Source organism: Mercenaria mercenaria, chromosome 7, assembly GCF_021730395.1.
Source record: "Mercenaria mercenaria strain notata chromosome 7, MADL_Memer_1, whole genome shotgun sequence".
In the NCBI taxonomy this organism is placed as follows: Eukaryota; Metazoa; Mollusca; class Bivalvia; order Venerida; family Veneridae; genus Mercenaria; species Mercenaria mercenaria.
In genome coordinates this window covers 12,045,536-12,058,870 of record NC_069367.1, presented here as the reverse complement: position 1 = coordinate 12,058,870, position 13,335 = coordinate 12,045,536, and positions in this window count along the sequence as shown.

The following is a 13,335-nucleotide window of genomic DNA, read 5'->3' as shown; positions in this document are numbered from 1 at the left end:
CCATCAATATTGGATATATTTGCATCCATGCCCATTCCAGAAACATTATTCCTGCTCATCGGTTCGTCCAGTATGTGTTTCGAATGGGCACTTATCCAGATAATTCTCGATATTGTACAGAATAATGCTAAATAACCTAATATACCTTAGCTGAACTATCAAGTCGACGTTCATTTAATGAGAAGGGATCCGATTAATATTGCTTTATGAAAATTAAATCAGTGAAAAATGAGCCGTGCCATGGGAAAACCAACATAGTGGGTGTGCGACCAGCATGGATCCAGACCAGCCTGCGCATCCGCGCAGTCTGGTCAGGCTCCATGCTGTTCGCTTTTAAAGCCTATTGGAATTGGAGAAACTGTTAGCGAACAGCATGGATGCTGACCAGACCGCGCGGATGCGCAGGCTGGTCTGGATCTATGCTGGTCGCAAACCCACTATGTTGGTTTTCTCATGGCGCGGCTCATATAATAATTATGTTGATGTTCGTGTAGTGAGCAATTGCTACATAAATATACTTTAGATCCAGTAACAAGTCGCTGTTTACGTTAACAGATGGAATTTAATTATTACTGCTAAATGGCATTGGCAAATATATTCTATATCTACTATCAGGTATAGACATCAGTGTAAATTGAATTTGATTCATAGATTATTTTTACATGTAATGTAAAGTGGCTAATCTACTACAAATCTACTATCAGTGATCACGTTCAAATATGAGATTGATTTCAATGAGTTGATCTTGTCGTCTTCACATATCACCGATTTATATATGGAAGAGACGAATAGTTGAAACAAAATCAACGCTGCCCAGCGAGATAAAACCTCGATCTAATTTCACGATGTCGTAAGTCCATTTTTGGCATTCTGGGAAAAATAAGTTTAAGTTATGGTAATGGTTTAAAAGAAATGTATTGGAATCGTTTTCTTTTTCTTTTATCTTATTATAATCTTCTATAAAGGTGTAAATAGTATTTGCAGACCAAGCTTTTCAAGGCGGATATAATCTTCCCAAAATATAAAATATTGCCAAAAATATGCTATGGAGGCAGTAAACAGTTTTGAGCTGTTAGTGTCGAATTGGCCAGGGTCAAATTTACAAATAAGAGGCAATTTACGGATTGAAGTGGATATTTGAAGTTTAAAATAATAATAATTGCTAGAATTGAAGTTTCAGCGGCTAGAATTGAGTTTCACTTATTTAAAGAAAATCAGTTGAGTAGCCTTGATCTTGATAGTATGACGTAATGACTTGCAGGTGCGTATACATGCTTCCTCTGAGCTAGCTAAAAGTGGGGTCGTCATTTTAGCAGGGACCTCAGGAAAACTGGAATAGTGAAAAAACGGTACAGATGGCACATATATGTGAGCTTATTTTCAGATTTTACAGTGTTACTGGAGTATGGAACAGTGTAGCAGTTGGGCCTATCATTTGCAGGGAATTTTCTATAGCGATTTGAAAATTGGCAAATTTAGCTTTTTTCGTCATCAGTTTCCGCGACCGGGAGAGCACAAAATTCAGGTCTTGTAAACAGAAAACTAGATATTAGAGATGTATTGCAGATGGTTTGTAACGATAGACATACAGTGATGTTAATGTTGCAATATCTTTATTTCAGGTGTGTGGTTACAGACGTTTGTGTGAGGTTTTGAAAGTTGGGTACGCGACTCTAGGCCGAGAAGCTCAGAAAACTGTTAACTGCCTCCTATGGCATTTTGGAATGACAAAAATACCTTTGCTACACGCATATTGCCGTTAGAACTGTGGACGTTATACTCATAAATTTATGTAACTATCAATAATATTATATTTAAAGATAATAATCACAGTATCTGCATCTTCAATCTTTCATCCTAGTATCTAAAATCATCCAAAAAATATGATTGAATAAACAAGTAACTCTTAACTTTACACGAGCTGCATAAAAAGCAGTTTTGTCATTTTTTCCCACAGTGAACATGGAGCACATGACATAATAAGATAATTCACTGCAATTTTATCAGTTTCGTGCTTAAATAATGATGCAATAAATGAGTCATAAAATGTTTAATGATATTTTTCTCTAATATACTTCTGCTTGGTTCAAAATAGGTCAATAGGTCATAGAAACATATGCATCAAAGAAAAATAAAGTCACAGTAATTGATCGGTTACAACTAAAAGTAATATACCGAAACAAATACAAAATAATTGCTTCGCTGAGTCTAAATAATGTTAGCTGCGTGTGCATGTTTATGGACTCCAATCGACATAAAAGCCATGTAATTTTAGTTCAAACACACATACACACACACACACGCACGCACGCATACACACACACGCACGCACGCATACGTACACACGCAAGCAACCACGCATGTACGTACACATTGTAATTTGTAATCAATGTTTTGCGGAGAGTTCAGTAATAGGTTACGACTTATTCCGAGTTGTATTAAGGTAAATACTGCACTTGAATACTCGTCCATTATTTCGGACTTTTTTCTTTCTTTTCAGAACCATTATTAAGTAACTAAGTAGATGTCTGAGAAAAGCCGGAAATGGCTGTGATTTTTATTCCCTTTAATGTCAGATAGACACGAGAATTGCAAGATAAACACGAGAAAACTTAAACAGTTAGAAGAAGTGCATACTTGATTAAAATCCGTCAGCTTTTTGTTTTGAAACCTGAAGCTTTATCTAACTTTTATATCAGATTTATATAAAGTGTCATAATTAGCACTGACAAACTCCCGAAATGTTTCAATAGAGTTCATGATAACAGAAATAACGTTAATGATTTTGAAGTATTCTGGATAAAGATAATTTTTTCCTACTACTTGAAGTTAGATACAAGAGATACGTTTTAATTTTCTTGGAGCCTGTGAATGCTACCCTTACAGATTAGTATATTTTTAGCATCATACATTGCTTGTTTGTTTCCACATAAATACAATATACTATATTGAATAACGGTATATCTACATGATCTTAAATGGACAAATTAACTGTTTTGTGACAGGTTTGTAACAACGAAATTGCTTGAGTTGCATTTAAATTAGTTTCCCTCTGTTATATTTTTGTAATTCAAAGACATTTAGCCAAAAATTAACTCGCAGCTGTATATGAAGACATTTTATGATATTTTCACTTTTCTCATCTTCGGTTACAGATAAAATTTAGGAACAAAAAAAATGATCTTCATTGATTTAGAATTTATGTTTTACTGACATATTCCTGTTTTTATTATCTCCTTTAACACGGGGGCTGTGTATTGTATTTACATTTTCTATTTTTACATTTCAAATCGATACATATCAGAATATTTCAATAAACTGAACCAAACATGAAGTTTAAAAACTGCATGTAGCCTCGTAAAAAGTTAATTTCTGATCTTTCTTGGTTTCACAACCATGATAGGGGAGTATTAATTTTACAAAATTGCAATGTAATGAATTTTCTTCAAAACATGTTATTGTAGGTTTTAAAGTACAAATGTACAAATGTAATAGTCGTTCATCAATTAATAAACATCATTTTTGTATTAATAGTTAATCATTAGTTGAACAAGGCATGTTTACTATATTTATGCTTAAGCTTAAAATCTCTATCTTAGTTTGGAAACCAGGATAGAAAATTTATTGAAAAATACCTCTTAGTGAAAATCTAACATGCATTAAGCGTCGTGTAAATAATCAGATGATACTGTCCCGAACAAATCCATTGCATGATCAAATTCTGATTAACCGTCTCTAAAGCCATAATGTCGAGCTTCTGAAAATAAACTTGATTCAAATTGAGGTATAACGACCTGCTTTTTTATCCTTTAATTACATAAAGGCGCGGTGTGTTTTTTAAATTTCAAAATTACGGCAAAACTACATACCAATATTGGTGGTTAATTGGCAGATTCGTAATAGACTAGATAACTTAAGTTCTTTAAGCTTTCCGTAGATGTTGCACTCTACCTTCAGAAACACAGACGGAGATTTTAATTTAATTACATTTTGAAGATTTTGTTAAGATGTCTATCAGTAATTGAAAAATAATATGAAATTATAGTCAATGATTTTATAACTGGTGTTTTTTATACTTGGGCGTTGCAGATACTTATCTCATTCGCGATGATTTAGTAAGCATGTTTAGTGCCAGACTGTCAGAATATCGCAAATGAAGCTCTTTTTGTGTAACCTTGAATGTTTACCAGTATTGTAACGCTTTTGTACATGGTTTTGTAGACTGTTGCAGTAATAGATGAGTCTCAACGAATAGAAATTACCAACTTTCAAACAGTATTAAAACAGCAAAAACGTATAACATATTTCAAAATGTTGCTGTGGTAGGCATTGGCTAGAATGCCTTTGACATAAATCTAGCGTTTTAATACCAACTAGTACGACCACAAGTTTTCACTCGTCCAATTAGCTAAAAACATAGAGCTACTATGGTTGTAGTGTCACGAGTTTCATCCTTATTTCAGGAATCTGTTCATCTTGACGATTTGATATCTTAGAAAATGTCTTTTACCAATAAAGAAACATAAAGTTACAAATATTACGCGTTTTGCTGAGCTATAAATATCTAAATATAAAGAAGAAGTAATTTTATGTATTAAAATATTTCAGCTGTTACTTTGACAACCGCCGTTCTTTGATATACTTCACTATACAACGACGATTTACAGGAGACATTTAACAACGTATGATAGCATGACCTACATGCCAATAATTCACACATCTAACCGTCATATTGTCTGACGGTGTTTCAGATTTTCTCAAATCTTAACCGTAATTATATAGAGTGTGATAGAATGAAATGTACTCATATTTTACTTTCATGTAAACACAATCTTCCTTAAAAACTAGAGCTAGTTTTACATTCGATTTAGTTTTATCCTTTTTATTTAGAAATAATAATAAATTATAAATAAAAAAAAAAACATGCAACGTGTTGTACTGGAATGCCACTGACATGGTCGATAGTTTCAGAAGATCAAATTCATGAGTATATCGTCTTAAAGCTTCAATGCACAGCTGCATTAACTTATTATTATTGTAACCATATAATTGTTCGAAATAAATTATACACCACTGCCATATTCTCAGAGCGATGCTTTCACAATGAGTATAAATAACGTTTAAGATGTATTATTTCTAAACCAGATGATACAATATCGAGGTATTATAACCTTATTGTAATAATATATTGCAATTTTATACGGCTAGTAAATTGTTACCCGCCCGCTTAGCTCAGTAGGTAAGAGCGTTGGTCTATGGACCGCGGGGTCGCGAGTTCGATCCTCGGGCGGGGCGTATGTTCTCCGTGACTATTTGATAACGACATTGTGTCTGAAATCATTAGTCCTCCACCTCTGATAATTCATGTGGGGAAGTTGGCAGTTACTTGCGGAGAACAGGTTTGTACTGGTACAGAATCCAGGAACACGGTTAGGTTAACTGCCCGCCGTTACAATGTAACTGCATGCCTTGGATGGATGAGTTAACTTGTAAATGTATAAAAAGGTGTTGTCTATATATTACAACTAAACTACCTTTATCATGCTGTACACGAGTCATTCTGCCGTTGCGACCAGTGAAGATGATGATCAACCTGCACATCCATGCAGTCTGATCAAGATCTGAACTGTTCGCCATTCAGTCAGTATCTTTTTGGTAAGCACCCCTTTTAACAGTTAATGGTACTGTCCAAATTGAAAGATTGACAAGTTAATTTTAGAAATTTATCAGTGTAAGGGTTAATTAAATACCAACTGTGTTTAATGGTATTGACAATCATCGCACACACTTTCAGGATGTAATTAAAAATCTAAGTGTTTCATCCGTTCTGAGCATTGTGGATTTGTATTATCATGATTTTGTATTTTACATGTAATTATAAGCTACTGGGATACCATACACACTATGCCATGTAGGATTTTTCTAAAATTTCAAATAGAATACATTTACCGGTTCTGTGAATCTGTTTTAGATGAAACCAAAACGGTAACACGCCCGCCTCTCGGAGGACGCCACAATGTCTCGATGCGTTATAGTGTGTCAGTGATCCAGTCCCATTTCGTGCATTTTCAATTTTAGAATGCACCAGCAGTGCAAAACACATATTTCTACCGAGCGTAAGACTAGTAAGATAAACGGGCTGTTAAATACAACATTACAATATGTAAATGAAATAGATTTCTAATTGCCCATCACGCCAAAGACGTCGTTCAATCCAAGGTCATAAAAACTGACTACCTTAATGCCATATTAACGTTCATTATATTTTGATAAGAAGTGCCTTTGTTATCAATCAATATCGCTGTCTTTTAGCATTGAGAAGTTATCACTATGACGTGCAATTTATTTCTAAATATTACAGAGGTATTATAATATTAAGTTATCTCATACAGATAATATTTGAAATATTAGTTAATGTCATGGAAATGCACCATGTGCACCGCCATATGAATACTTCTCAGGATGTCCCTAAATTATATTCTGGTATTTATAACATGTGTAAATGTTGAGTTCTGCTCAACCCGGGGGTAGAGGGCGTGGAAGGTAGCATGCATTAGCACTACCGCCCATAAACGGACTCAATTAAACCGAGTCTGCGACATTTTCGTTAACGTCGTGTTGGGCGACCTGTGGATTTCTTAATTATAAGTACTGTCATAACATAAGTATAGATAAGCAGATGCTTTTTCCCAAAGAAAAGCGTATGTTTTTTTTTTCTATTTTTTTTTTTATTTATTTATTTTTTTTCTAAATCAAGTTACAGTTGTTTGCATTGCAATAACACTGTAAAATATAAATTAGATAAATCAGTGTCATATTCGGTCGGTTTGAAACAAAGAAATATATAACTTTGTATGATCTGCTGTTCTGAATTAGTTTTAATCTAATTAGAAATAAATCAGAAAATCAACGAAATCAGTGATAAGGCATCCACACTGGAAGACAAATGAATAGCCGTATCAGTGGGAAACGCCCTGATGATTTATTATTGTATTAGAAAGAAAACAGTAAATATATTTATAATAAAACTGTACTGGAACCAAAATTTTATCTGACAGAACAATTGTAGTGCTTCGTCGTGCAATGTCCTGCTGCACTGGCTTCTGCCTGGTCATTGATTATATTATCAATATAAATTAAAATAAATATAAATATAAATTCTTTATATTTAACATTTTTAAAGATGTGCCACAAAATAACTGTATTCTTTTACATTTCCATGATGGTAATTATACACGAGTTGCATAAAAAAGTATTTAGTTACAAATTGACAGTTACATATATAAGGTCAAGACAATGTGTTTAATGTCCAAATACATTATTGATCTAATATAGTAGTATTCACAGTGCTTGATATATTATAAGGTGAGTTTAGACCACACTTTGTCTCTACAGTGTAAGATATTTAATATTCTTTGTTTTTGAAAACTATACTGAAAAGAGATTGACTGAATAACTTTGCAGATGAAGTTGTGAAAACACATTAATTCAGGGAGGGCCAAATTTTTCCACCTGTCATCTTGTAGAATAACTGTATTATACCAGTGTTATCAGAATGATTTGCACGAAGTTCACGTGAGAGGTAAAAGTAGGTCACTAGATTGTGGTGGGACTTTGGTGTAATATGCGTTTTTGTTGTTACTATTTTATTTGTAAGGGATTCAGCTGTTGGAGAATAATTATATTGACACTGTCTGGTAATTAAGGACATAGTGAGGGTAGATCAGTAGGGTTTGGCGCCAATAAACAAGTGTCAACGCTTCAACGTTGGTATTCCTTTTTACCACCGACCGCTCTATGTCGGTGACTTGTTGGTTTCCTTCTTCATTTGTATTTGATACTTCAACATATTTATAACTGTTTTCATTTGTCTTTAATTATCCATATGCTTAGTCGGTGTGCACGTGAATCTATTTTCATATGCACCTATTTCAATGTGGAGTGTTGTGTGGATGGCTGCATTCTTTGAATGGTGTTTTTCAATTTCGACGTTTGTGCTTGTTTGTTTTGGAAACCTGTGTTTAAATTCAATTCATTCCTGTTCCAACTAAGAATTCTATAATAGTCACTGCTAATTAAAAATGTGGAATGCTAAGAAGAGAAAACGTTTGGATTGCATTAATAACTGCATTTACTTTAGTTATCAAACAAAGAACTAAATAATTCATATGATGTCAATTTTGTAACGCCCAAAAATACCCACATGACGTCTCAATTCATGAACTTAATTTCCAAGATTTCAGTAAGTTACACAAAAAATATATAAGACAAGCCATTGTCCAGTTATCATTGTTTTTAATGAAGATGTCATGGTTTTTAAAAATAATGTTGGAAATAAAGGTGATAAGTATTCTTTTTGTAAACTAAAGTTATTCGCTGCGGAGAAACTATGTGCACTTTCAACGTAAATTAAGCAGTATAAGAATTAATTCGTTATTGTATGATCAGAATTTTCATCGGATTCTATTTATTGATAAGAGACATCAGAAATTCAGAAATAAGAATTTATTTTGTACCGCTTTCTTGTCTAATCAAAATCAACAGTAAATTGCAAATCTTTTATTACCAGTTTACCACTCGATAATACTGGCCAGTGCTTGACATATAAATTATGTAAACATGGTGGTTGAAATAGCATATTTACTTCAGTACATACAAAACGCGGAACAAAATGTTCAATGCAGTTTATCGGGACTTGTCTTCTTTGAAACCTGGAATAAACAATATTAGGACATACGGTTTCATCATTCAATGTACAATGAAATTACCCGTTAGAGAACCTACTTACACGCGTATTCCTTACCATCCCTTTTCCATCCAGCTAAAAGATGCATGTTTAAAAATCATATAGGATATTTTTCAAAGCCAAATGTATATCCTTTTGTTAAGTGATAAGGAGGGTTAATATGAAATTAGTGACACTTACATGGAATATCATATAGACAGTTTTATTTGTTTGATCTATATATCCGAAGATGTTTTCTTTAACTGAAACTGAAACTGAAACTGCTTTATTTGATTAAACGCCTAATTTTACACATAGTATATTCACTGGCGTTGTACATTAAATTTTACCAGATTTATATAGCGCCCAAGGCGCTTTACATAGTTCAAATGCAGCCACAAAGGGCGCATAATTCATCCTCTACTAGTACAGACACAGAGCGATCTGACCAGAGGGACAGAGTGAGACAAAGCCCCCATGACAGAGAGATCAGAAATCAGATACAGGCTTATCCGGCTAACTTAGCCTAGCTCGTTTCGAATAGACAGCCTGGTTCTTTAACGTGCACAGTGTATAGCACTGATACACGCAAGGATTGCCTGGGTTCCTGACCAGTACACCTCTAGCTATTATGTTGTCTGGCTGCGTTCTATGCACTGATTATTGTTATATTAACGCGTCCTTTGGGATCATGGAGAATATATAATTCTAAGATGTATACTTATTTCTTTAAGTTAAGTCATGCTCTAAGGTTTTTTCTAACATTCCGGAAAGAAATCTTTGCCAAATATCTATTTGTTAATAACATTAAAGAACAGTTCTTGTCACAAAAAAAAACTATAAATATTGCCTTGCACAAATCATCTGGAAGCATAGAACACAACTAAGCAGAATAATAGCAGATTAAGTTTTTTTATGAGAAGTATTGAAATGTGCAATAACCCTCACGCGCCCTGGCACGAGCGCGTGTGGAATTCTATAACTTTAGAATTATATATTCTCCATGATCCCAAAGGACGCGTCAATATAACAATAATCAGTGCAAATACGGGAAGACTTTTCCAGCCGCTGCTCGCACTTAAAAACTGCTGTTTTGATAGTTGATAAATTCTGTAAAAAGTATTTTTACGCATAGAACGCAACCAGACAACATAATAGCAGACACGGTTATAACATTTGAAGCACGTTCCGCTTCTTCTGATTTCCCATTTCATTTATAGATATGTAAAACAGAAGTATAGTGTTCAAATTGTTAAAAATAAAATGACAACACACGTTTTCAAAGCTTATGTCTCTCACTACGCAAACTTCAACTGAAAGAATTCAGCTTTAGTATAAACGCTTCTATTGTTCTCGTTGCACTACGATGAACAATGGAATCACGAGTAAGATTTTGCATTGCATTTCCCACTGATAAATATTCTCGTTTGTCTGCCTCTTCACTGAAAAACAAAACAACATTAATTTTGTAGAATTTCGTCGTTTTTATGTTGCCAGAAAGTCATTAAAATCAGCCATATGATGAAAGCACTTAAGACTACGAATTAAAGCTCATTTGAAACAGTTATAAACAAATGAAATCTTTGTTTGTTTCAAAGTATTATTATATTTTCCTATCCTTTGTGATGAAGATACTATCATAGAATTTTTCATTAAGCCGATGCAAATTGCAAGTTGAATTATCTCCCTTGAACAAATTCAATCAAAGCGAGTCTGCTATCATTTGGTTAGTTGCTCTCTATGCTTCCAAAGGATCTTCTTATACATTTAAAAAGTGTATTGTTTAAAACCCTAATAAATTATTGCATATGAGATTGTATTGCATCTTACATAGTTATTGGAAATAGGAATAACGCCCTCTCGATATTTTTGGAAATATCCGCAATACATACAATATTAATAGTGCATATATGAAGTTTGAAGGCATTTTTATAAACATCGAAAATATGAAGAAAAAAGATCACATGATTCATTCTATAACCTCTACCATACATGGACGTCCTGATCTTACAAAACAACTAACAAAAGACATTGAGGGCGTATTCGTAATTATTTGAATCAGGAGTTACTGTTAGTTTTGTTTTTAAAAGAAATCTTTCTATATTTTACGTAAAAGGAGTAGAAATGTAAGTGAATAATAGGCTGCATTCTTGGCATAAGGCTATTCCTTTTAGGTCTTTGTTCTTTTTTAGAGTTATTAATCACAGAGTTTTTCGAAAACTGTTTCAACAAATATCTTTCATGTGAAATAGATAAGCTATGCCGGTCGGATAAAGGAGAAAATATAGGTAAAATGAGCTCATTGGCAGAATTTCAGATAGGAGATACTTTAATTATCACCCTTTTCCGTTATCGAACGTATTCTTTAATCATCGTACACTTACCGGTGTTGATAGTAGAAGCACACTCCAGGGGTGGTAATTACAAACCGTTGCCTTGAGTTACAGTTAGTAAAGGTATTCTGTTATAAGCTCCCACTGGGGACTAATTAGAGATATACAACCCGGCACTATGTGTTCTATCATTTTTACCGTGGTACATTGTAAATTTTGAGACAGACATATCAATGTCAAGTCTTCGTAAAATGTATTGCCTCTTAGTCACGACATGAGTTCTAAATAAGATATCTACAAGTTGTAATATATTCAACAAAAATCATCTAATACATGTTATACACGACGATTTTCTCTACCGCATATACATTTTATCAGCGTAATTCTATCAAAGACATTCACGCCTGTGAGTTTTACAACTTATCTATTGGTTAATTTTTGGCTAATGTGTAAAATTCTTCTCAAAGATTTTGTTTTATGTTATTACTATAAATTAAAAGCAGTAAATAGAGTAATTGCAGTCGCAAAATACTGGAAGTCAGACATTGAATGAGTGTGAATGAGATACCTAAGTATTTACAACGCCTGAATGAAAAAGCATTAATCATGTAATCCTTATTGTTGAAATGTAATAAATTGAGTATTCTGTTTATTTCGTTTTTGAATTAAAATATAAATGTGAGAAACACCCTGAAAGACTAAATATATCTAGTCTGATACGAATCTACAATGCACGATACAGATGTAATAGTGAACTAATAGACATAAATAATAACATCCAGTTATCCTGTTACATTAAATCGGAAATTCTATAAAGTAGCAGTGTCTTTTTAATCTAAATGTTGACAAATATGTTTGTATAAACGCCGGTTTTGACGACGTAATTCGACGATCTGTAGTATCAAATATTTTGTATATCGAGTAAACTGGCAATATTTCATTCCGCTAATACAGGCATTTGGTATATCGCGAATATGCTCCGTAACAGTTGTAGTTTTAGCAAAGACAACATATGTAACCTAAGTGATTTTAAAAAAGAATGAACGCAATAATTCTCTACAAATGATTGTTTCAATCAAAACGACGAATAATGATTAGCTGCTGACTTTGAGGGGTTTTTTTTCAGTTTTGCCCTTTGTTGAATTCAATTAGTGAAATCATGCTATACATTTTATGTTTAATTTATCACATTAAAAGAGGAAGAATATGATAACCATTTCAGCCGTTTATGATAAAAGGCCAGTCAATTACACTTATTCCAATCATATGAAAGACCCACAGCTCTGATAATTCTATGATCAGTAGAAATTATGTTCAATGCGGTATTCGCATAAGAATTCCCCTTTGAACTTTAATTAAAGTACGAAATATAAAGGTGCTGATTAGACATGATAGACGAGAAAGTGCATGTGGGTGGTTTGATATTGTATTGATTATCTGTAATAAACTTGTTTTAGACCAGTCATGATAATTATTCCAAAGCAAGTCCGCCGAAGGCTGCTTTAAGTGTAAACTCCCTCATCTGCGACTTGAATGTTCCGGAATATAATGGCATCTAAGACCTGCAAAAAATAGCCCTCGTTTAACGTGCAGTTTAGAGGCGTGAAACTAGTGGGCGTGATCAATAAAAATGACAATTAACATACCTCACTTGCCAGTGCTGTACATGATTTACTATGTTTATATGCTTTACGAAACAATGTTGTTTATATTTTGTTTTGAACTTTTGTTTCCGTCTAAGAAAGATTCAAAGATAGGCGTATACAAGAACATGTTTTCATTTTATTCAGATCGCACATACAGAAATTATCGTCACACTGAAAGGAAACAAAATACAATATGAAATAAATGGACTTTTTATTTACAAACATGAATGAAATTTTACCGACGAAAATTGACAACTGAAAGAGGGAGGCTCTAGGATAGGGTTTGATAATTTTTTGTCGTAAAGAAAGAAAATTCCAGGTGCCGAATTGGAGTGAGGAATCGCTTCTTTATACGCACCTATGTTACAATTATAAACATGTTCGTTTTTGGCGCAAACATTACAGTATTGCTGTTCACCCGTTCAAAGTCACATTTCAAAAAGCTTAGTGTCATTCGAAAAGGATTGTGCCAGGCCACAATTTGATACCTTTCATCCGTATTTATATTAACTATAAGGTCAAGGGAGAACCGCGTGCGTGTATAGAAATATACAAACATGAATGAAATTTATGAAATTTTACTGAAGAAAATTGGCAACTAAAAAAGGGAAGCCCTAGGACTGGGCTTGAT